Below are 25,279 nucleotides of genomic sequence, written 5' to 3' on the forward strand. Positions count from 1 at the left end.
AAGTTTACATACACTCACTCAATTAGTATTTGGTAGCATTGCCTTTAAATTGTTTAACTTGGGTCAAACGCTTTCGGTAGCATTCCACAAGCTTCCCACAATAAGTTGAGTGAATTTTGGACCAATCCTCCTGACAGAGCTGGTGGAACTGAGTCAAGTTTGTAGGATCCTTGCTCGCACACGCATTTTCAGTTCTGCCCACAAATTTTCTATAGGATTGAGGTCAGGGCTTTGTGATGGCCACTCCAATACCTTGACTGTGTTGTCCTTAAGCCATTTTGCCACAACTTTGGAATTATGCTTGGGGTCATTGTCCATTTGGAAGACCCATTTGCGACCAAGCTTTAACTTTCTGACTGATGTCTTGAGATGTTGCTTCAATATATCCACATCATTTTCCATCCTCATGATGCCATCTATTTTGTGAAGTGCACCAGTCCCTCCTGCAGCTAAGCACCCCCACAACATGATGCTGCCAACCCCGTGCTTCACGGTTGGGATGGTGTTCTTCGGCTTGCAAGCCTCCCCCTTTATCCTCCAAACATAACGATGGTCATTATGGCCAAACAGTTCTATCAGACCAGAAGACATTTCTCCAAAAAGTACGATCTTTGTCCCCATGTGCAGTTGCAAACCGTAGTCTGGCTTTTTTATGGCGGTTTTGCAGCAGTGGCTTCTTCCTTGCTGAGCAGCCTTTCAGGTTATGTCGATATAGGACTCGTTTTACTGTGGCTATAGATACTTTTGTACCCGTTTCCTCCAGTATCTTCACAAGGTCCTTTACTGTTGTTCTTGGATTGATTTGCACTTTTTCGCACCAAAGGACGTTCATCTCTAGGAGACAGAACGTCTCCTTCCTGAGCAGTATGACGGCTGCGTGGTCCCATGGTGTTTATACTTGCGTACTATTGTTTGTACAGATGAACGTGGTACCTTCAGGTGTCTGGAAATTGCTCCCAAGGATGAACCAGACTTGTGGAGGTCTACACTTTTTTTCTGAGGTCTTAGGCTGATTTATTTTTATTTTCCCATGATGTCAAGCAAAGATGCACTGAGTTTTAAGGTAGGCCTTGAAATACATCCACAGGTACACCTCCAATTGACTGAAATTATGTCAATTAGCCCATCAGAAGCTTCTAAAGCCATGACATCATTTTCGGGAATTTTCCAAGCTGTTTAAAGGGACAGTCAACTTATTGTATGTAAACTTCTGACCCACTTGAATTGTGATACAGTGAATTATAAGTGAAATAATCTGTCTGTAAACAATTGTTGGAAAAATGACTTGTGTCATGCACAAAGTAGATGTCCTAACCGACTTGCCAAAACTATAGTTTGTTAAGAAATTTGTGAAGTGGTTGAAAAACAAGTTTTAATGACTCCAACCTAAGTGTATGTAAACTTCCGACTTCAACTGAATATTACTAATTTCCTCTTTCTGCAATTGCTGGATTTTATGGATCTTAACTCCAACTCGCCGATGTCCACAGATTAACCCATCTTTCCCAGTATAATACTATTTAGCTATTTATTTTTGCTATAGATCCCTTCATGACTGATGCCTTAAGAAGGTCTTTAACCTCCCTATTTGTAACATTGGCCTAAAAATGTATACTTTTCCCAATAGTATAATGCTGATTGACTGATCATGGTTTTTCAGATCCTCTAACAATAAAATTTTCAGGTCCATCTAAAACCTGATATGAAGACATAACCATTCCTGGACTTGAACCCAAATGTGAGCCACCGATGGACAATAACAGAAAATAGGCTCTATTGATTCTTTCTCCTGCTACAGCTGTTTGTCAGAACCCATCTGAGAGACACAGAGAGACATCTTTAGCTCAAGCCTCTGAGCTGAGAACCAACAGCACAATGAAGAGGTCCCTTGTCCATAGAAAAACATGACTAAGCTGTTCTTTTGACAGAAAGAAGACAATGACATAGATGGTGACAATTGACATATACACTTAGTGGTTTACTAGGCACACCACCCCATTCAAGAAAATGGTTTGCTCCTACAGACAGTGAGTGACATTGCCGTGGTTTCTATATAAAGCAGGCAGATAGGCATCGAAGCATTCAGTTACTGTTCGATTGAATGTTAGACTGGGCAAAACGAGTGACTTAAGCAACTATGAGTTTGGTATGATCGTCGTTGCCAGGCGCGCCTGTTCCAGTATCTCAGAAACGGCAGGCTTCCGGGGCTTTTCATGCACAAAATGGTCTAAGGTTTACCGAGAATGGCGCGACAAACAAAAAACATCCAGTCAGCGTCAGTCCTGTGGGCAAAAACAGCTTGTTGATGAGGTCAAAGGATAATTGCAAGCTAACAGGCGGGCCACAAACAGGCAAATAACGGTGCAGGAAAACAGTGGTGTGCAGAACAGCATCTTGGAATTCAAAACTCGTCGGTCCTGGTCACGGATGGGCTATTGCAGCAGACGACCACACCGAGTTCCACTCCTATCAGCTAAAAACAAGAAGCAGCTCCAGCGGGCACATGATCAACAGGTGTGGAACATCGCCTGGTCTGATGAATCCCGGTTCCTGTTGCATCATGCTGATGGCAGAGGATTTGGCGTAAGCAGCATGAGTCAACGGTACAGGCTGGTGGCGGTGGTGTAATGGTGTGGGGAATGTTTTCTGGGCACAAGTTAAGTCCCTTGATACCAATTGAGCAACACACACAGGCCACCCTACTACATAATTACTTTATAAACCCTCTATGCATATGGTTTTAATCACAACTTACTTTTGGAAAGAATAATTTGAAATAATTAGCGGCAAGTTTAAGTACAACAGAGACTGAAATACTTAACACTAAAATATGCATACAGTTCCCTACAGTGTACAGTACAGTGACTCACTCTGCTGATTTTTATATTTAGTAAGCTGCTTCATGCTATGAATAATTTAAGATACATACTGCACTAGACTCAATCCATCCAATCCTTATATTTCATATTTCCTTTCAGAGACTCTCACTTTCAGATAGATGTTCCTTTGGTTTCTAAAATACTATGCACCAAAGTGGTCATATAAGAGCAAGAACATATAAGTATGCTAGCATCCTCACAGTCAATTGCAGGGTGAGGCCAGAGTAGCCACCATACTCACAGTGCTAGTTTTGGCTCCAACACATGAAATACTTATTGCAGAGGAAATGGTGAGTTGGCTAAAGAAGCCCTACCTGCGTTTTAGTGCTGACAAAGGTTGTAACCCACACCGCTACGCTAAACACACCCATTATACCTGCTTTCTTTGCCCAGGTTCTTAAAATTAAAGCTCACTTAGTTTATTTTCATAGGAGACCCACAACATGTGTAGAAAACAGTAAAATACTATTTGAACAGAGTGTAGGAGGAAGAGGAGGAGGAGCAGGAGGAAGAAGATGAGGGGGAGGAGGAAGGGGAGGAGCAGGAGTAGAAATGGCATGGTCAGCCTGCCTCCCAGAATCCAGTCCTCTCCCAGGAATGTTTATGTAATGCTTTTATAGCACAACGGGAAGAACTCATTTCTCTCTCCCTCGGTCTCTCTCCCTTCCCATCACGATGATTATCTACACTGGATGTAATGGGGGAACAATAAAATCAGCACCATTTCCCTTTTTTTATTTTGTGAGAATGTTGCTGGCATGTAAAGTGGCTGTTTTACGTGCTCCTGACCAATTATGCTATTTTGTGTTTTTTTTTCATGCTAATTATACTATTTTGCCTCTACCCTCTCTTCTAATGGCAAATGTACTAGAGAACAAACTAGACGAGCTCCGTTCGAGATTATCGTATCAACGGGACCTGAAGAACGGTAATATCCTATGCTTCATGGAGTCGTTTCAGAAGGAGGACACGGTTAATATAAATCTGGTTTCTCTATGCATCAGCAGAACAGAAAGGCAGTGTCTCGTAAACTCAAGGGTGGGGGTGTGTGTCTTTGTTAACAACAGCTGATGCGTGATCTCTAACATTAAGGGAGTCTCTAGGTTCTACTCGCCTGAGTTACAATACCTCATGATAAGCTGTAGACCATACTATTCACCAAGAGTTTTCATCTGTATTTTTCGTTGCTGTCTACTTACCACCACAAACTGATGCCGCACTCAACGAGCTATATTTCTTTTTTAAATTGTTAATTACTTTGTTTTACCTTTATTTAACTAGGCAAGTCAGTTCAGAACAAATTCTTATTTACAACGACGGCCTACCCCGGCCAACTTGAACGACACTGGGCCAATTGTGTGCCGCCATATGGGACTCCCAATCACGGCCGAATGTGATACAGCCTGGAATTGAACCAGGTACTGTAGTGATGCCTCTTGCACTGAGATGCAGTGCTTAGACAACTGCGCCACTTGGGAGCTAATTGCAGGGCCATATAACAACAAGAAAATGCTCATCAGTGGCAGCTCTCCTATTGGCAGGTGATTTTAATGCAGGAAAACTGCATGTTACCTGTGCAACTAGAGGGACGCATACCTGTTCACACAGAGACGCATACAAAGCTCTCCCTCCATTTGGCGAATCCATAACTCTATCCTTCGGATTCCTGCTTACAAGCAAAAACTCAAACAGGAAGTACAAGTGACACACTCAATTCGGAAGCGGTCAGATGAAGCAGATGCTAAGCTACAGGACTGTTTTGCTAGCACAGACTGTAATATGTTGTGGAATTCATTCGATAACATTGAGGAGTGTACCACATCAGTCACTGGCTTCATTAATAAGTGCATCGGCGCCATTGTTCCCACAATGACCGCATGTACGTACAGTACATATCACAACCAGAAGCCATGAATTACAGGCAACATCCGCAGTGAGCAAAAGGTTAGAGCTCCGCTTTCAAGGAGGATTTGTCATGACACACCAACACAGTCGTGAAGAGGGAACAACAATGTATTTTCCCCCTCAGGAGGTTGAAAAGATTTGGCACTCAGATCCTCAAAAATGTCTATAGCTGCACCATTGAGAGCATCTTGACTGGCTACATCACCACTTGGTATGGCAACTGCTTGGCATCTGACCCGAGGACGCTACAGAGAGTAGTGCGTACGGCCCAGTACATCACTGGGGCCGAGCTCCCTGCCATCCAGGACCTCTATACCAGGAGGTGCCAGAGAAAGGAGCAACAAAAATTGTCAAAGACTCCAGCCACCCAAGCCAGAGACTGTTCTCTCTGCTACTGCACAGCAAGTGGTACCAATGCACCAAGTCTGAAACCAACACGACCCTGAACAGCTTCTACCACCAAGCCGTAGGACTTCTAAACAAGACAACTAAATAGCTAATCAAATGGCTACCCGGAGTAGCTGCATCGACCCTTTTTTGCACTAACTCACTCACTCACTCACGCACGCACGCACGCACGCACGCACGCACGCACGCACGCACGCACGCACGCACGCGCACACACACACACACACACACATACTTAAACTAACACCCCAACACACATAACATGCACACATGCACACATGCATACTGACGCCGCACACACACACACGCTGCTGCTATTGTCTATGATCTATCCTGTTGCCTAGTCACTTTACCCCTACCTATATGTACAGTACATAGCTACCTCAATTACTGGTACTCCCTGTATATAGCCATGTTATTTTTACTCTTTATTTGGATTTCTTATTCACTGTGTATTTATTCTTCGTACCACTATTTAAATGTTTTATTACATTTTTTATCTTGTCTTTAACTCTGCATTGTTGTAAATGTACCCATAATTAAGCATTTCACTGTTAGTCTACACCTGCTGTCTACGAAGCATGTGACAAATAACATTTGATTTGATTGATTTGATTAGGCGCTGCTAACTGCTGTTGCCTTTGCTGCCTGAGCCTCACTAACACCCCTTCCCTTCAGCTCCCCGGCCAACCCAGGCTTATATCATATGTACAGTACAGAGGCTTACTGTACAATAGATTAGGTCCCTTAGTCTGCGTCCCAAATGGCACCCTATTCCCTAGTGCACTACTTTTGACACCGTCTGTCTGTATGATTACAGCAGACAGGCAGACTTAGATAAGAGAAGTGCAGGTACACAGTCCACACAGCTGGAGCCCCTCGCATAGGGTCTCTCACCACAAGGGGCCAGGGCCCCAGAATCCCATTAAAGACCCTAGGCTGGCCCATCCTTTACCCATCCAGACTGTGCATATACCCAAACACACACACACACACACACACACACACACACACACACACACACTACAGTCACACAAACACTACAGTCACACAAAAACGGGACCAACTAAACAGTGAAAAAGCTAAGCCACCAAAAGGAGAAACACCAGTTCAAGAATGCCTGCTAAGCTGCAATATTGTGGCAATAAAAATATCAAAAGATGCAGAGGACTACAAGTACCATGCTAATCACAGTGTTAGCACTCAGTTATATGATTAAATATTCATGTTGTTGTTGCACAGCATACACCTCGGTGATGGTTGATATTTGAAACCCACAATAAATTATACTCACCAAGCATATGCATATCCAGCCCAAAAAATGGGACACAGGTGTTGGTAGTGTAAAATATATGTTGATATTAGGACTAACTAATAACTATCTATAGATCCGTTTACAAAGCGCCATGCTGCCCTGTACAGCAGAGCTCCTCTGTCTCTCTGTATTCCTACCTGAAGCACACAGCCACTCCACAGGGACAATGAAAATACTAATCTAGCGCTCAGGCAGGCAACGCAGGAAAACAATCCCCTTATTTGCATTTCACAAACCATGTAAACATTTCAAAAGGAATCCCCTTCTGCCTTGTGTGTGTGGCGCAGCGGTCTAAGGCACTGCATCTCAGTGCAAGAGGTGTCACTGCAGTCCCTGGTTTTAATCCAGGCTGCATCACATCCGGACGTGATTGGGAGTCTCATAGGGCAGCGCACAGCGTCGTCCGGGTTTGGCCGGGGTATGCCGTCATTGTAAATAAGAATTTGTTCTTAACGGACTTGCCTAGTTAAATAAAAGTTAAATAATTATTTTTAAAAATGAAGTGCCTTTGCAACCAGTTACACTACACCAAACATTATCTATTGTATTGACAAGATAGCCGAGTGACTAAGGCTGGGCGATTTGACCCCAAAAAATCTGATCTAGATTTGTTTTCAAATGTATGTATTACAGATTTAAAAAAAATAAGTTTTCTCTAAATAAGCATTGTCATACAATTAAAGTTAAAACACACTGCATTTCAAAAAGGCCGGCAATAATCTCATGAATTTAAGCCTTCCACAACTACGAGACCCACTAATAATTTACTGATTTTATCAAAATAATTTAATCTGCATGTTTTTGTTGTTGCAAGAAATCACTGATCTGGCTTTCAAGTCTGCCTATGAAAATGCCCTTTTTTGTTACAAATTTAACTAGAACCATGCATAATGCACAACAAGAGAAGAGACAGCTAGTATAGCAGTCTTTGGCTAGAATGCTGCTAGCAGTACGTGGTACCCCAATGCCGCATTGCGAACCAATGTTCATTGATACTCTCGTTTTAGTAGTGTCTGCTCTGTGTGCAATTTGAGTAGTTGAGACATACAAAGGGTATCGTTAGAATAGTTAACTTCTCTATTACAGTAAAATAATGTCTCAATGTGTTTGTGTCCATATGAACCATTCTGTTGGACCAAAAATGGGAAGGTGCACACAGCGCAGAAGGAGCGAAAGAGACGAGACCAAAAATACAACATGAGTGGACATAAACGCACATAAAAACAAAAAATAACAAAACCTTGATTCTTGCGATACAGGCATTTGGAATATACCGCAAAAACACATTCAAATTAATTCAATATATCGCCCAGCCCTAAGAGTGACCGCTTTAACGATGGAAATGCATGTCCTGAATGAGTGAAGGCACATGAGATCAGGTGGGTCCATTCTAGCCAATGAGAGGGCTGATACGCGTGTGAACAACAGGCACAACTAAGTTGTTTTTCTCAAAGTTGCTGAAATGCCACGTGCATCCATTTATATCAGTACATTTGTTAGAGCCTAAACATCATGAAACTTCTGTTGGATCAAATAAGCCTCACTTAATTAAACACTCTCATAGACCTCAATACAAAAAGGGCTTATCTCACAGGACAGATTTTGGGCGGAGTAAATCATCTCGCTTCGCCTCTTCCTCGCTGATTACACACACACTGTTTGAGCCAGATGATTGGTTGTCAATTAGCTTTCCCTTCTTTGCTTTACATTCAAACCACTTTTTCTTGAGGGGGTTTAATCCAATCATTAAAGAGTCAGTCTGCACCCCTCTAAACCTTTCCAGTTGGAACAGTCCAACCCCAACCTGCCTGCCCAAACATGCTATACCAGCAACATCAGCAAAAACAAACAAATTGGTGTTTGTTGGCGCAGGCCATGGCACCATGGCGACAGAGATCCTATAGCTTGCCCCTGGGGAGGCCTGGGGAAATGAGGACAGGGCACTGCTGGAGCTCTCTGGTGGCTTGGATTAACAACAATGCATACAGCAATTCAGTTTTTAGCTGCAGATGTGTACAATATCAAATAAACATTATTATTGAACAAACTACGGGCAACTATGCTAGAGGGCAGTTTTTTTTTCCATCTTTGTAACATTGCAAAAATCTGAAACTTTTTGTCCAACAATTATGCAGAAAAACTAATCCATGCTTTTGTCAATTCTAGATTAGACTACTGCAATGCTCTACTCTCCGGCAACCTGGATAAAGCACTTAATAAACTTCAGTTAGTGCAAACAGCTGGAAGGAAGGGATTTCTCCTATAGAGCTACATTTGTATGTAATGGTCTGCCTATAAATGTGAGAGACACACACTTGGTCTCGACCTTTAAGTCTTTACTGAAGACTCATCTCTTCAGTAGGTCCTATGATTAAGTGTAGTCTGGCCCATGGGTGCGAAGGTGAACTTTCGAAGACGTTCTGCATTGACCGTAAGATGGATGAATTCCTAGCGAGGTTGAGCTTGTAAGTACACTGAAAGACTTATTTGATATAATAATACTGATTTCCTGACTTCAAGATTTTCCTGATTTCCCAGGCTTTATTTTAGCCATTTCAGATTGCATCCCAAATGGCACCCTATTCCATTTATAGTGTACTACTTTTGATCAGAGCCCATAGTAGTGCACTCTAAAGGGAATAGGCTGCCATTTGGGACGTAGCCTGAGTGTTAATGGTTATTATTTTCAGGACATCGTTGGGATACAATGGGCTTTGGTAGTGGTGGTGGGAGAGGGGAACCAACATACGGAGAGAAATTCATTCCATTATTAAAGTCCAATTCATTCCATTATTAAAGTCCATGCATTACGAACATACCCATTCTGTCAGATCTCAGTCAGCACAGTGTGATCAGTGAAATCCAGAGAAAAGACAAATTTCAAATTGGTGCACACTTCACTTACTACATTTACAATTCAGGGGTCAGGAAAGTCCCATGGGGGAAAATGTATGAGTCAGCAGACTATAAGCCAATAAATTAGGTCAAGAGGTCAACTCTTCCCCAGACAGAAAAAGATGCCATCTATCTTCGTAACTGGAGAACGAATATACACTGAACAAAAATATAAACGTAAAGTGTTGTTACCATGTTTCATGAGCTGAAATACACAAAAAGCACAAAAAGCTTATTTCTCTAAAATGTTGTGCACAAATATTTTTACATCCCTGTTTAGTGAGCAATTATTATTTTCCAAGATAATCCATCCACCTGACAGGTGTGGCATATCAAGAAGCTGATTAAACGGCATGACCATTACACAAGTGCACCTTGTGCTGGGGACAACAAAAGGTCAGTCTAAAATGTGCAGTTTTGTCCCACAACACAATGCCACAGATGTCTCAAGTTGAGGGAGCGTGAGATTGGCAAGCTGACTGCAGGAATGTCCACCAGAGCTGTTGCCAGAGAATGTAATGTTCATTTCTCTATCATAACCCGCCTCGAACATCGTTTTAATGGACTTGGCAGTACATCCAACCGGCCTCACAACCGCAGACCACGTGTAACCACGCCAGCACAGGACCTACACATCTGGCTTCTTCACCTGTGGGGTCATCTGAGACCAGCCACCCAGACAGCTGATGAAACTGTGGGTTTGCACAACTGAATAATTTCTGCGCAAACTGTCTGAAACTGTCTCAGGGAAGCTCATCTGCGTGCTCGTCATCCTCACCAGGGTCTTGACCTGACTGCAGTTTGGCGACGTAACCAACTTAAGTGGGAAAATGCTCACCTTCGATGGCCACTAGCACACTGAAGAAGTGTGCTCTTCATGGATTAATCCCGGTTTCAACTGTACCGGGCAGATGGCAGACAATTCATATGGCATTGTGTAGGTGACCGGTTTGCTGATGTCAACATTGTGAACAGAGTGCTCCATGGTGGAGGTGGGGTTATGGTATGGGCAGGCATAAGCTACAAACAACGAACACAATTGCATTTTAGCGATGGCAATTTAAATGCACAGAGATACCATGACAATATCCTGAGGCCCATTGTCGTGCCATTCATCCGCCGCCATCACCTCATGTTTCAGCGTGATAATTCACGGCCCCATGTCGTAAGGATCTGTACGCAATACCTGGAAGCTGAAAATGTCCCAGTTCTTCCATGGCCTGCATACTCACCAGACATTTCACCCATTGAGCATGTTTGGCATGCTCTGGGTCTACATGTACAACAGCGTGTTCTAGAGGTCGACCGATTAATCGGAATGGCCGATTAATTAGGGCCGATTTCAAGTTTTCATAACAATCGGTAATCGGCATTTTTGGACACCGATTATGGCCGATTACATTGCACTCCACGAGGAGACTGTGTGGCAGGCTGACTACCTGTTATGCGAGTGCAGCAAGGAACCATGGTAAGGTGCTAGCTAGCATTAAACGTTTCTTATAAAAAATAATCAATCTTAACATAATCACTAGTTACCTACACATGGTTGATGATATTACTAGTTTATCTAGCTTGTCCTGCGTTTCATATAATCGATGCGGTACCTGCTAATTTATCATTGAATCATACCCTACTTCGGCCAAACGGGTGATTTAACAAGCGCATTCGCGAAAAAAGCACTGTCGTTGCACCAATGTGTACCTAACCATAAACATCAATGCCTTTCTTAAGATCAATACACAAGTATATATATTTTAAACCTGCATATTTAGTTAATATTGCCTGCTAACATGCATTTCTTTGTGTCACTTCTCTTGCAACAGAGTCAGGGTATATGAAGCAGTTTGGGCCACCTGACTCGTTGCGAACTGTGTGAAGACTAACAAAGACAGCCAACTTCGCCAAATGGGGATAATTGAACAAAAGCACAATTGTTGCACGAATGTGCCTAACCATAAACATCAATGCATTTCTTAAAATCAATACACAGAAGTATATATTTTTTAAACTTGCATATTTAGTTAAAAGAAATCCAGGTTAGCAGGCAATATTAAACTAGGGAAATTGTGTCACTTCTCTTGCGTTTATTGCACGCAGAGTCAGGGTATATGCAACGGTTTGGGCCACCTGGCTCGTTGCGAACTAATTTACCAGAATTTTACGTAATTATGACATAACATTGAAGGTTGTGCAATGTAACAGGAATATTTAGGATGCCACCCGTTAGATAAAATACGGAACGGTTCCGTATTTCACTGAAAAAAGAAACGTTTTGTTTTCAAAATGATAGTTTCCGGATTTGACCATATTAATGACCTAAGGCTCATATTTCTGTGTGTTATTATGTTATAATTAAGTCTATGATTTGATATTTGGTAGAGCAGTCTGACTGAGCAGTGGTAGGCAGCAGCAGGCTCGTAAGCATTAATTCAAACAGCACTTTCATGCGTTTGTCAGCAGCTTTTCGCTGTGCTTCTAGCATTGGGCTGTTTATGACTTCAAGTCTATCAACTCCCAAGATTAGGCTGGTGTAACCGATGTGAAATGGCTAGCTAGTTAGCAGGGTGCGTGCTAATAGCGTTTCAATCGGTGACGTCACTCGCTCTGAGACCTTGAAGTAGTTGTTCCCCTTGCTCTGCAAGGGCCGCGGCTTTTGTGGAGCGATGGGTAACGATGCTTCGAGGGTGGCTGTTGTCGATGTGTTCCTGGTTCGAGCCCAGGTAGGGGCGAGGAGAGGGACGGAAGCTATACTGTTACACTGGCAATACTAAAGTGCCTATAAGAACATCCAATAGTCAAAGGTATATGAAATACAAATGGTATAGAGAGAAACAGTCCAATAATTCCTATAATAACTACAACCTAAAACTTCTTACCTGGGAATATTGAAGACTCATGTTAAAAGGAACCACCAGCTTTCATATGTTCTCATGTTCTGAGCAAGGAACTTAAACATTAGCTTTCTTACATGGCACATATTGCACTTTTACTTTCTTCTCCAACACTTTGTTTTTGCATTATTTAAACCAAATTAAACATGCTTCATTATTTATTTGAGGCTAAATAGATTTTTATTGATGTATTATATTAAGTTAAAATAAAAGTGTTCATTCAGTATTGTTGGAATTGTCATTATTACAAATATATATATTTTTAAATCGGACGATTAATCGGTATCGGCCTTTTTTGGTCCTCCAATAATCGGTATCGGCGTTGAAAAATCATAATCGGTCGACCTCTAGTTTGCATGCTTCCCTGACAAGACTATTTCTTTCTAGATCATTGTCAAGTAATTCATATCTAACTGATGAATGTAGGATGAGAACACGAGTTATGGTTAATCCACAACGTTGTCATCATAGTAAAATATTAAAAGTGTGTCTGTTCCTGTTAACATTGAGACGAAAACTTTGGTGCCTCTATTTGAGTGGTCACCTGTCAGTGAGTGGAGGTGGTAGTCTGGGGTTAGGCTGAAGGGTTAACCAGAATTCAGCCACAGCAAAAAATTGTTAACTCACAATGGTTTCATTGCTTGTTATTAGTTCTGTTCAGTCAGTCAATCAATGCTGCTGTCCCCTTAAAGGTTCTCCATCAACATGACTGCTGCCTGTTAATAGACAGATGAGCCATCATTACAAACTGGGCCATATCCATTAGGGTACACCGTAGAAAAACAGAGTTGTTCTTATTGAGGTAGTCCCTGCCCGTATCGGTCCACTTTCTTACGTTTGGTGCCTAATGATTATGACCCCCATATATTAGGTAATGTGTGTCCAAAGCCAAGGCTGAAAAGCAGAATGGTGATTTCCTTTATAGTTGACGAAGCAGAGAGTTGAGTAATGCTGAGGTTGAAAGACCGGTCAGAGTAGCTCATAGGCTACATCCCAAATAGCACCATATTCCCTACATAGTGCACTACTTTGGACCAGATGCCTAGTCAAAAGTTGTGCACTATACAGGCAATAGGGTGTCATTATGGCCCTGGTCAAAAGTATGGGCTGTGGTCAAAAGTAGTGCACTATTAGGGAATAGGGTGCAATTTGGGATGCAGAATAGTTTGCTGTGCAGACAGGGCAGGTAAGGTGAATTAAGTGAATGAACCCTGCTCAACTCAATCAGCTGTGTGACTGACTGTGTTGAACTGCAGTAGAGGTCAGGGAAGGAGAAACTCAAGACACAGCTGCACTGTAAGAACCTTGGTTAGGGGGGCCATACAGTCTGACTGACACAACTCTGTGTGTGTGTGTTATGAGAAAGAGCATGCACACGAGAGCGAAAGAAACAGAGAAGGGGCAATGTTGGTGCATCCAGATCCCCAGTAAAAGATCAGCTGTCTTGCCAAGGCAAAGATCTGGTGCTTTGCCAGGGCCACATAGCAACTGACAACGCACGCACGCACACACACACGCACGCGGGCGCAGACACACACGACCCAGAGGCCAAAGTCACTGCTACAAGTCACAAGAGAGATGCCTCACGTCACCAACTGCCAACAGCCTATGAATTACAGCAGCACTATCCAAAACTAGCATAGCTGTGGTAGCACCTTCCAAATGGAGCAGAAGGTAACACCCTAATAATGGCCGTTGGGGTCCTGCTGTGGCTTTGTATTCACATTCAACACAAACACACGCTGCTCCTATCGGAGGGCAGGATGGCACCCTATTCCCGATATAATGCACTACTCTATGGGTCCTGGTCAAAATCAGTGCACTAAAGGGAATAGGGTACTATTTAGGATGAGCCCAGGTCTCCTGTACTGTCACAGGCCGTAAACCTTAATGGAGTCGGAGCATAGTGCTCTGGTGTTAGTGCTATCTGGAGAGGAGACAGGACTGTGCAGACAGGACTGTGCAGACAGGACTCTGCTGGTGACTGCTGCACACTGAACCAGCCCAACTGAATAGCTCAGCCATGGTTAGTGTGCCAAATTACACCCTTTTCCCTATTTAGTTCAGAGTTGAGGCAGTTGCATCCCAAATGGCACCCTATTCCTTTTATAGTGCACTATCGGTGGCTCTGGTCAAAAATAGTGCACTATAATAGGAAATAGGGTGCGATTGGGAATGTAGACATTGTCAGAGAGGGGAGGTTACAGATGAGAGGACATTGTTTTATAGCCAATAACATCATCCCCAGGCTCATGTGCTACCATATACACCGTATACACAAACAGAGAACTGGCTGGGTGGATGACATTAAACAGGAAATGACCGCCAACAGTGCAACATGTGACTGCTCCATGGCATTTTGTGTCACTGGACTGTGATAGGATAGGTACTTAGGTAGAATCAAAATACAAACTAATCACCATTCAGTATTTGAGAGGAGTGGTGGTGGGCTATATTGCGAGAAGTACTTTTTAGACTGATGCTATGAACGAAAGCTACTTTAGTGAAAATGAAAATGTGTGGTAATACCCTGTAAGGGCTCTAACACACCGACAGTGTTTACCTGCCGAGAGTACTTGTGAACTGAGTGCAAACTGATTTGACATGTAGCTATCACGCAAAATTGTCGGCAGTAAGACATCAACAGCGCGCTCGGTAGACAAACGGGAGATTGTCTATGATGTGTGCGACCCTTTAGACCATTGGGCTTAACCATGGGGGTCAAACAGGCTCCAAGCTCAAACTCAGATTCAACAGACAATGGTGATACTTAAAGAGACAGGCATGGCAACACAGCAAACTGAAACGTTCACTCAAAATGACCATAGTACTAAAACAGCATGGACAACATGACATTGGACAACAGGACAAAACTACAGTAACCAAGACCAGAGCCACTAAAAAGGATTAGGGTGCACTTACAGTGCAGCCTGCATCAACTCTCAGGAGAGCCTCTCCAACTGTGGGTTGGACTCAATAGGGTTGGACTATGGTTCATATTCAGTTGTTTCAGTATACAGCATGGAAGAGCACCTGGTGCATCTAGTGACTGTAGTACTATATCTGCTAGACAACTAGGCCTGTCCTACATGATGCATGATACCTTCCCACCCAGAACACCAAATACAAACCTCTTAAGAGGCTAAATATATGGAAACAATTGAATGGTGGACATATAATCGAATAGTCCAAGATGAGTATATCTGCCAGCTCATTGATTTCATTTCATGGCTGAAGAAGGAGGGTTAGAGCTCTGCAGATGTAAGCAGAGTTACCATCTCTCCTCTGTGTGTGTGGTGTGTCTGTGGCGTGGTTTGTGGTGTCTGTGTGTACACTACAGGCCTAAGGAGTAGCCCCACTGGGTAATGAAGTTGGCTAGCATGGCATGAAACCTCGTCAGGAGTGGCTAACTCCCTCAGCTTATGCTGGTCTGTAATATTCCTTTAGCGGACCGCGCTAGCTCCACACACAGAGAGAGAATCAGAGGCTGCATGCCAAATGGCACCCTTTTACCCTACATGGTGCACTACTTTTCACCAGAGCCCAATGGACCCTGGTTTAAAGTAGTGTACTACATAGGGAATAGGGTGCCATTTGGAACAGAATCAGAGAAAAGCCTCTGTTAGTAATCCCGTCAGTAAAGCGGCGTGTGGCATTAGTTATATAGACCCAGGGGTTCTCTCTAGGCCTCTACTACTTTATATAAAACATCTATCTGTCCACATCCAAAATGTTCCCTTGCACACAGAGAGCAACGTAGAGAACAGAGCAAAACTTATTTTTCCTCCTTGTGGGAAATAAAGCCAAAGTAATCACTGAGTCTGTGATGACACTGGATTCTATGTGACAGTCTTTATATGGAAAGTCTGAGTTATTTTGTTAAGCACCATCCAGTGCAGCGCCGTTGTTTCATACCGTCAAAAAGAATACGCTGTTTGTTTTTATTCTAGGGCAGCGTTTCCTAAACTCGGTCTCCAGGACTCCAAGGGGTGCATGTTTCCTTTTTTGCTACACAGCTGATTCAAATGATCAAAGCTTGATGATTAGTTGATTATTTGAATGAGTTGTGTAGTGCTAGGGCAAAAACCAAAACATGCACCCTTTGGGGTCCGAGGACCAACTTTGGGAAACCCTGTTCTAGGGAATGTTGCATCAGGCACAGATTTGGAGGTCAGTATTAGTTTGGGATGGAAGATGCTTTTTGACAAAGTGGTAGCACTACGCATTCATACACCATTAAACATCTGTGACAGGGTTCCATCTCACTTCGCTCTGTATAGTGTGTGTTTAGGCGCAGTGCTGAAAGTGCTTAGAGAAAGAGCGAACTGACAGACAGTCCCACCCATGTGGTGTGTGTTTGATTGATGGTAGAGAACCAAGGCATTGAACTGTGGAGCAGCGCTCTGCCACAAATTGGCCAGCGCAGTCAGTTGTAAACAAACAGCATCAACACAGCATGCTAACACAATGTGTTAATACATGGAACTAAGTGCATACAGTGCCTTAAGAAAGTATTCATACCCCTTGACTTATTCCAAATGTTTTTGTGTTACAGCCTGAATTCAAAATGGATTAAATGTGATTTTTTTCTCACCCATCTACACATAATACCCCATAATAACAAAGTGAAAACATGTTATTAGAAATTGTTGCAAATGTATTTTAAATTAAATTCAGAAATACCTCAATTATATAAGTATTCACACCCCTTTGCTATGACACTCCAAATGGAGCTCAGGTGAATCCAATTTCCTTTGATCATCCTTGAGATGTCACTACAACTTGGAGTCCAGCTGTGACCAATTCAATTATTTGGAGATTTAGAACGAAACCCGCCTGTCTATATAAGATCCCACAGTTGACAGTGCATGTCAGAGCAGAAATTATACCATGAAGTACAAAAAAACTGTCTGTAAGATCTTTGAGATATAATTGTGATGAGTCATAGATCTGGGGAAGGGTACAAAACAATTTCTAGGAGTGTTGAAAGTTTCCAAATGCACAGCAACCGGGCAAAAAGGACTTTAGTCAGGGAGGTGACCAAGAACCTAATGACCACTCTGACAGCACTACATAGTTATTTGGCTGAGATGGGAGAAACTGCCAGAAGGACAACAGTCTCTACAGCACTTCACCAATCTGGTCACGACAGCACGCCTGGAGATTCTGTGGTCTGATGTGACAAAAATGTAACTCTTTGGCCTGATGGCAAAGTGCTATGTCTAGAGAAAACCAGGCACAGCTCATCATCCGTCTAACGCCATCCCTACCGTGAAACAGGGTAGCGGTAGCATCATGCTATGGGGACTGGGACTGGGAGACTGGTAAGGATAGAGGGAACAATGAATGGTGCCAAATACAGGCAAATCCTTGATGGGAACCTGCTTCAGACCTTAGACTGGGGCGAAGATTTATGTTCCAACAGGACAATGACCCCAAACATACAACCAAAGCAACGCTGGGATGGCTTCAGAACAAGAATGTGAAAGTCCTTGAGTGGCCCAGCCTAAGCACAGCCTTGAATCCCATTGAAAATCTGTGCAAAGACATGAAGATTGCTGTCCACCACCCCTCCCGATCTAATTTAACAGAGTTTGTGAAAATCTGCAAGGAAGAATGGTAGAAAATCCCCAAATCCAGATGAATCAAAACTGAAACCAATATACCCAAGACAACTCAAAGCTGTAATCGCCACCAAAGGTGCTTCTAAAAGCATTTCATTTTCAATACATTTGCTAAAAAAAATTGGACTTTGTCATTATGGGGTATTGTGTGTAGATTGGTACGAACACAATCTACTTAATCCATTTTTAATTCTGGCTGTAACACAAAATGTGGAATAAGTCGAGGCGTATGAATGAGTTTGTGCCCCAAATAGCACCCTATTCCCTATATGGTGCACAACCTGTTCAAAAGTAGTGCACTAAACAGGGAATAGGGTGCAATTTGGGACGCAAGCTACACCTCTAGACTAATACCAAAAATATTTTCATAAAAGAGCTGGTAAGATTTTCTGCAGTGCTTGGTAAGGCCTCGTCTCCTGCCTCCACCCAACATAGGGCTCTGTCTTAAATGGCACCCTGTTCCCTACATAGTGCACTACCTTTGACCAGGGCCCACAGGGTTCTGGTCCAAAGTAGTGTACTATATAGGGAATACGGAGTCATTTGGGATATAGCCTAGGTTTCAAGAGAAGAAGAAATACCACTTCGAAACAATGTGGTTTTAATTCGTTAAGATGGAGGCCCCTGGCACCAAAAAAAACTCTTCACTGACCGACGGCAAGCGTTTCAGATTGGTGAAGACTTGTTTATTAATGTTTTATCCCTCTTCTTTTTCTCATCTCTTCTTATTGCGTCTTGTTGCGTTTTCCTTTGGGTGCACTTTGAAGTGCCTGGCTGGGACTGTGAGATGTGATGCGAGATGATGTGCCATGAAGTAATGGAGGTCTGATATGTCTGCGTCCCAAATGGCACCCTATTCCCATTTCTACTGCACTACTTTTAACATAGCCCTATGTCTGTAGTGCACTACAGTGCCCACCACTAATATTGGCACCCTTGGTAAATATGAGCAAAACGGGCTGTGATTTTTTTTTTCTTTGCTGTTTATCCCTCTTGGTCTTTCATTCATAATATTCACAAAAATCGAACCTTTAACTCAAGTAAAATGATTGAAAAAAATAAAAGTGACAAAATATTTTTTTTTCTTCTCTGAAACGTGTGCCACAATTATTGGCACCCCTAGAAATTCTTAAATCTAACTGAAGTATATTCCCATTCATATTTTATGTTTTTAAATTCACCTGAGTGATTAGGAACACTTAGGTGGTAAACCATGACTTCCTGTTTCACTGGGGTATAAATATGAGGTGACACACAGGCCAAGTTAGCATAGTCATCCATCACTATGGGAAAGACCCTTGGAATGCTGTAATGATAGTGACAAAAGGTTGTTGAGCTGCATAAATCAGGAAATGGCTATAAGAAAATAGCTCAACAGTTGACAATACCCATTTCAAATCAAATCAAATCTTATTGGTCACATACACATGGTTAACAGATGTTAATGCGAGTGTAGCGAAATGCTTGTGCTTCTAGTTCCGACCATGCAGTAATATCTAACAAGTAATCTAACAATTTCACAACAACTACCTTATACACACAAGTGTAAAGGGATGAATAAGAATATGTACATATAAATATATGGATGAGCGATGGCCGAAAAGCATAGGCAAGATGCAGTAGATGGTATAGAGTACAGTATATACATATAAGATGAGTAATGTAGGGTATGTAAACATTATATAAAGTGGCATTGTTAAAAGTGACTAGTGATACAATTATTACATCCAATTTTTTATTATTAAGTGGCTAGAGATTTGAGTCAGTATGTTGGCAGCAGCCACTCAATGTTAGTGATGGCTGTTTAACAGTCTGATGGCCTTGAGATAGAAGCTGTTTTTCAGTCTCTCGGTCCCAGGTTTGATGCACCTGTACTGACCTCGCCTTCTAGATGATAGCGGGGTGAACAGGTAGTGGCTCGGGTGGTTGTTGTCCTTGATTATCTTTTTGGCCTTCCTGTGACATCGGGTGGTGTAGGTGTCCTGGAGGGCAGGTAGTTTGCCCCCGGTGATGCGTTGTGCAGACCTCACTACCCTCTGGAGAGCCTTACGGTTGTGGGCGGAGCAGTTGCCGTACCAGGTGGTTATACAGCCCGACAGGATGCTCTTGATTGTGCATCTGTAAAAGTTTGTGAGTGTTTTTGGTGACAAGCCAAATTTCTTCAGCCTCCTGAGGTTGAAGAGGCTCTGTTGCTCCTTCTTCACCACGCTGTCTGTTTGGGTGGACCATTTCAGTATGTCCGTGATGTGTATGCTGAGGAACTTAAAACGTTACACCTTCTCCACTACTGTCCTGTCGATGTGAATGGGGGGGTGCTCCCTCTGCTGTTTCCTGAAGTCCACGATCATCTCCTTTGTTTTGTTTTGTTGACGTTGAGTGTGAGGTTATTTTCCTGACATCACATTCCGAGGGCCCTCACCTCCTCCCTGTAGGCCGTCTCGTCGTTGTTGGTAATCAAGCCTACCACTGTAGTGTCGTCTGCAAACTTGATGATTGAGTTGGAGGCGTGCATGGCCACGCAGTCATGGGTGAACAGGGAGTACAGGAGAAGGCTGAGAACACACCCTTTTGGTAGCGGGCCGTGTCGGTGGCACTGTATTGTCCTCAAAGCGAGCAAAGAAGCTGTTTAGTTTGTCTGGGAGCAAGACATTGGGGTCCGCAACGGGGCTGTTATTTTTTTGTAGTCCGTGATTGACTGTAGACCCTGCCACATCTCTCGTGTCTCAGCCGTTGAATTGCGACTCTACTTTGTCTCTATACTGACGCTTAGCTTGTTTGATTGCCTTGCGGAGGGAATAGCTACACTGTTTGTATTCGGCCATGTTCCCAGTCGCCTTGCCCTGATTAAAAGCAGTAGTTCGCGCTTTCAGTTTTGCGCGAATGCTGCCATCCATCCATGGTTTCTGGTTGGGAAAGGTTTTAATAGTCGCCGTGGGTACAACATCACCGATGCACTTGCTAATAAACTCGCTCACCGAATCAGCGTATACATCAATGTTGTTGTTCGACGCTATCCGGAACATATCCCAGTCCACGTAATCGAAGCAATCTTGAAGCGTGGAATCAGATTGGACGGACCAGTGTTGAACAGACCTGAGCATGGGCGTTTCCTGTTTTAGTTTCTGTCTATAGGCTGGGAGCAACAAAATGGAGTCGTGGTCAGATTTGCCGAAAAGATTAGCCTTGTTAAAATCCCCAGCTACAATAAATGCAGCCTCGGGATATGTGGTTTCCAGTTTACATAGAGTCCAATGAAGTTCTTTCAGGGCCGTCGAGGTGTCTGCTTGGGGGGTGATATACACGACTGTGATTATAATCTAAGAGAATTCTCTTGGTAGATATTGCAGTTGCCATTTGATTGTAAGGAATTCTAGGTCAGGTGAACAAAAGGACTTGAGTTCCTGTATGTTGTTATGATCACACCACGACTTGTTAATCATAAGGCATACACCCCCGCCCTTCCTCTTACCAGAGAGATGTTTGTTTCTGTCAGCGCGATGCGTGAAGAAACCAGGTGGCTGTATTGACTCTGATAACGTATTCCGAGTGAGCCATGTTTCCGTGAAGCAGAAAATGTTGCAATCTCTGATGTCTTTCTGGAAGGCAACCCTTGCTCGGATTTCATCTACCATGTTGTCAAGAGACTGGACATTGGCAAGTAGTATACTCGGGAGCGGTGCCCGATGTGCCCGTCTACGGAGCCTGACCAGAAGACCGCTCCATCTGCCCCTTCTGCAGTTGTTTTGGGTCGCCTGCTGGTATCCGATCCATTGTCCTGGGTGGTGAACCAAACAGAGGATCCGCTTCGGGAAAGTCGTATTCCTGGTCATAATGTTGGTAAGTTGATGTTGCTCTTATATCCAATAGTTCCTCCAGGCTGTATGTAATGAGACTTAAGATTTCCTGGGGTAACAGTGTAAGAAATAATACATAAAAAAACAAAATACTGCATAGTTTCCTAAGACCGCGAAGCGAGGCGGCCATCTCTGTCGGCGGCGCCGCCGGATTTCCACTATCAGGCAATAATTAAGAAGTTTAAAGCAACTGGAGATGTTAACAATCGGCCTGGAAGAGGACCTGTGTCTATATTGACCCCACACACAATGAGGAGGATGGTTTACGTGGCCCAAAGATCTCCAAGGACAGAAAAATAGCCATGCAGAAAAGTACCTCATCCCCACTGTGAAGTACGGTGGTGGATCTTTGATGTTGTGGGGCTGTTTTTCTTCCAAAGGCCCTGGACAACTTGTTAGGATTAATGGTATTATGGACTCCAAGTACCAGCAGATATTAAATCTAAACCTGACTGCCTCTGCTAAGAAGCTTAAACTGGGCCGTGGTTGGATCTTCCAGCAGGACAATGATCAAAGCACCTTAAAATCAACACAAAAATGGTTTACTGAACACAGAATCAAGGTTTTGCCATGGCCATCCCAGTCCCCTGACCTAAACCCCATAGAAAACCTGTGGGATGAGCTGAAGAGGAGAGTCCACAAGTGTGGACCTCGGGAATCTAAAGGATCTGGAGAGATTCTGTAAAGAGGAATGGTCTCAGATCCCTTGCTGAAACTAGAAGCACAAGCATTTCGCTACACTCGCATTAACATCTGCTAACCATGTGTATGTGACCAATACAATTTGATTTGATGTGTTCTCCAACCTCATTACACATTATAGGAGAAGACTCAGAGCTGTTATCTTGGAAAAGGGAGGTTGCACAAAGTATTGAATGAAGGGGTACCAATAATTGTGGCACACATATATTTGAGAAAAATATTTGTTTTATGATAAGAATGAATTTATTATTTTACTTTAATTAAATGTTCGATTTTTGTGAATATTTTGAATGAAAGACAGAGAGGATAAACAATAAAGCAATTTTTTTCTTCTGTGCGTTTTGCTCATATTTACCAAGGGTGCCAATATTAGTGGAGTGCAATATATATATGGAATAGGGTGCCATTTGTGACGCAGACATAAAAAGGCTGATGAACAGCCTCCAGAGCCACAGAACCTTATAGCTGAAGAGGGAAACACTGAAACTCCCTCAAACTCCAGCTGCTGTTCACACTCTGCCTGATCCATAATAAGACATGACCCTGTACCACCATGAATATATAAAAATGGAGGGACATGGAAAGAAGAAAGTTTAATCTCCAGCTTAACCATGATACAAATCCAACAGACATAACTGTGAAGTAAATAAATATTTAAAAAAGCCAACAAGAGCACAGAAGCATGTTAAAGATTTTCTCATGACTTTATAAAGACATTCATTTCTGTGTCTTGGAAGACGAGGGAGGGAAACGTGTGAACTGGAGAGAATGTGCCTCTCTCTGCTCACCACAGCATCATCTACAGGGGTGCCAACATTCTTCAGCAGCCATTTTACTGCTCAACCATAGCGATCAGGCCAAGGCAATGTTGTAAATTCAGCTGTATCTGATTTCTGTCACTGTGGAATACAGAGGTATTGGAGGCAGAGTATAATAACATCAAAAGTCTAACACCCATACCAACAGGGTATGTGACACCCATACCAACAGGGTGTTTAACCACAGTAGAGCACTATTCCGTTGTCCTGATCATCACTGCTGTCTAAAGTGGGACTTATCTACCCATCCCTCTGCTCAAAGACAGAGACGGAGTGAAAACAGGATCTCTAGTTAATTCACAGAGTTGAAGAATGAGCAGCTATTCCGTTCTCCTGATCATCAAATGCTGTCCAAAGTCCAACTTATGAAATTAAATTAAATGTTTTGCCACGAACACAGTTTACAGCAGGTATAAAAAGTGCAGTGAAATGCTTATGGGCTAGCTGCCTCAACATTGCAGTACAATAATCAAATATCCATAATAAAGAGTCAAATAAAAAGATAACAGGTTATAGAATTAAGCAATACGGCACGAGGGGCTGTGGTATATGGCCAATATACCACGCCCTAAGGGCTGTTCTTAGGCCCGGCGCATCACGGGCTCAAACTGGGTGGTTTGAGCCATGAATGCGGATTGGCTGACAGCTAAGCTAAGGACCCTGGGACTAAACACCTCTCTGCAACTGGATCTTGGATTTCTTGACGGGCCGCCCCCAGGTGATAAGGGTAGGCAACAACACATGTGCCAAGCTGATCCCCAACACGGGGGCCCGTCAGGGGTGCGTGCTTAGTCCCCTCCTGTACTCCATGTTCACCCACAAATGCGTGGCCAAGCATGTCTCCAACACCATCATTAAAACTCTATTTCTTGAACTGCATTGTTGGTTAAGGGCTTGTAAGTAAGCATTTAACGGTTGTATTGGGCACATGTGACATATACAATTTGATTTGAAGTGTGATTCATCACTTCAGAGAATGCATTTCCACTGCTCCAGAGTCCAATGGCGGAGAGCTTTACACCACTCCAGCTGATGCTTGGCGTTGTGCATGGTGGTCTTAACCTTGTGTGCGGCTGCTCAGCCATGGAAACCCATTTCATGAAGCTCCCGACGAACAGTTATTGTGCTGACATTGCTTCCAGAGGCAGTTTGGAACTCAGTAATGAGTGTTGCAACCGAAGACAGACCATTTTTACACGCTACTCGCTCAGCACTCGGTAGTCCCCTTCTTTGAGCTTGTGTGGTCTAACACTTCACGGCTGTTGTTGCTCCTAGACATTTCCACTCCACAATAACAGGGCTTGCAGTTGACCGGGGCAGCTCCAGCAGGGCAGAAATTTGACAAACTGACTTGTTGGAAAGACAGAAGGTGGCATCCTATGACGTTGCCATGTTGAAAGTCACTGAGCTCTTCAGTAATGCCCTTCTACTGCCAATGTCTATGGAGATTGCATGGCTGTGTACTCAATTTTATACACCTGTCAGCAACGGGTTTGGCTGAAATAGCCGAATCCACTAATTTGAAGGGGTGTCCACATATTTTTGTATATACAGTATAGTGAATGACTGCTACGACTGTATTGCCAAATATAAAGTGGGTAGTGTATTGGTCTCGCTGTTGAATAAATTGTTTATTTAATAGAACAGCAGCATTGACTGTGTGTGTGTGTGTGTGTTGGATGTGTGGAGTGTAGATAGCAGATAGTCTCTAAGGTGCAAACCGGTCTGTCCAACTCAGGGACAGAAAAGACAAACAGAAGGACCTCTAGTGATTCACAGGACTGAAGAACATTGAGCATCTTGACAGGACTGTGCTGATGAAATAAACACACATGGCCTCGCCCTCTGGAGTGGAGACCTGTTGTGGCACGTGCCGGGTCAGGCAGGGTGGAGCAGGATGCATTCTGGGGCCATGTCCCAAATGAAACCCTATTGCCTATGGGATGCAGCCTGGAGCTCTGGATTCCTGAGGTTGGATGCCGTCCACT

Source organism: Salvelinus namaycush, chromosome 25, assembly GCF_016432855.1.
Source record: "Salvelinus namaycush isolate Seneca chromosome 25, SaNama_1.0, whole genome shotgun sequence".
In the NCBI taxonomy this organism is placed as follows: Eukaryota; Metazoa; Chordata; class Actinopteri; order Salmoniformes; family Salmonidae; genus Salvelinus; species Salvelinus namaycush.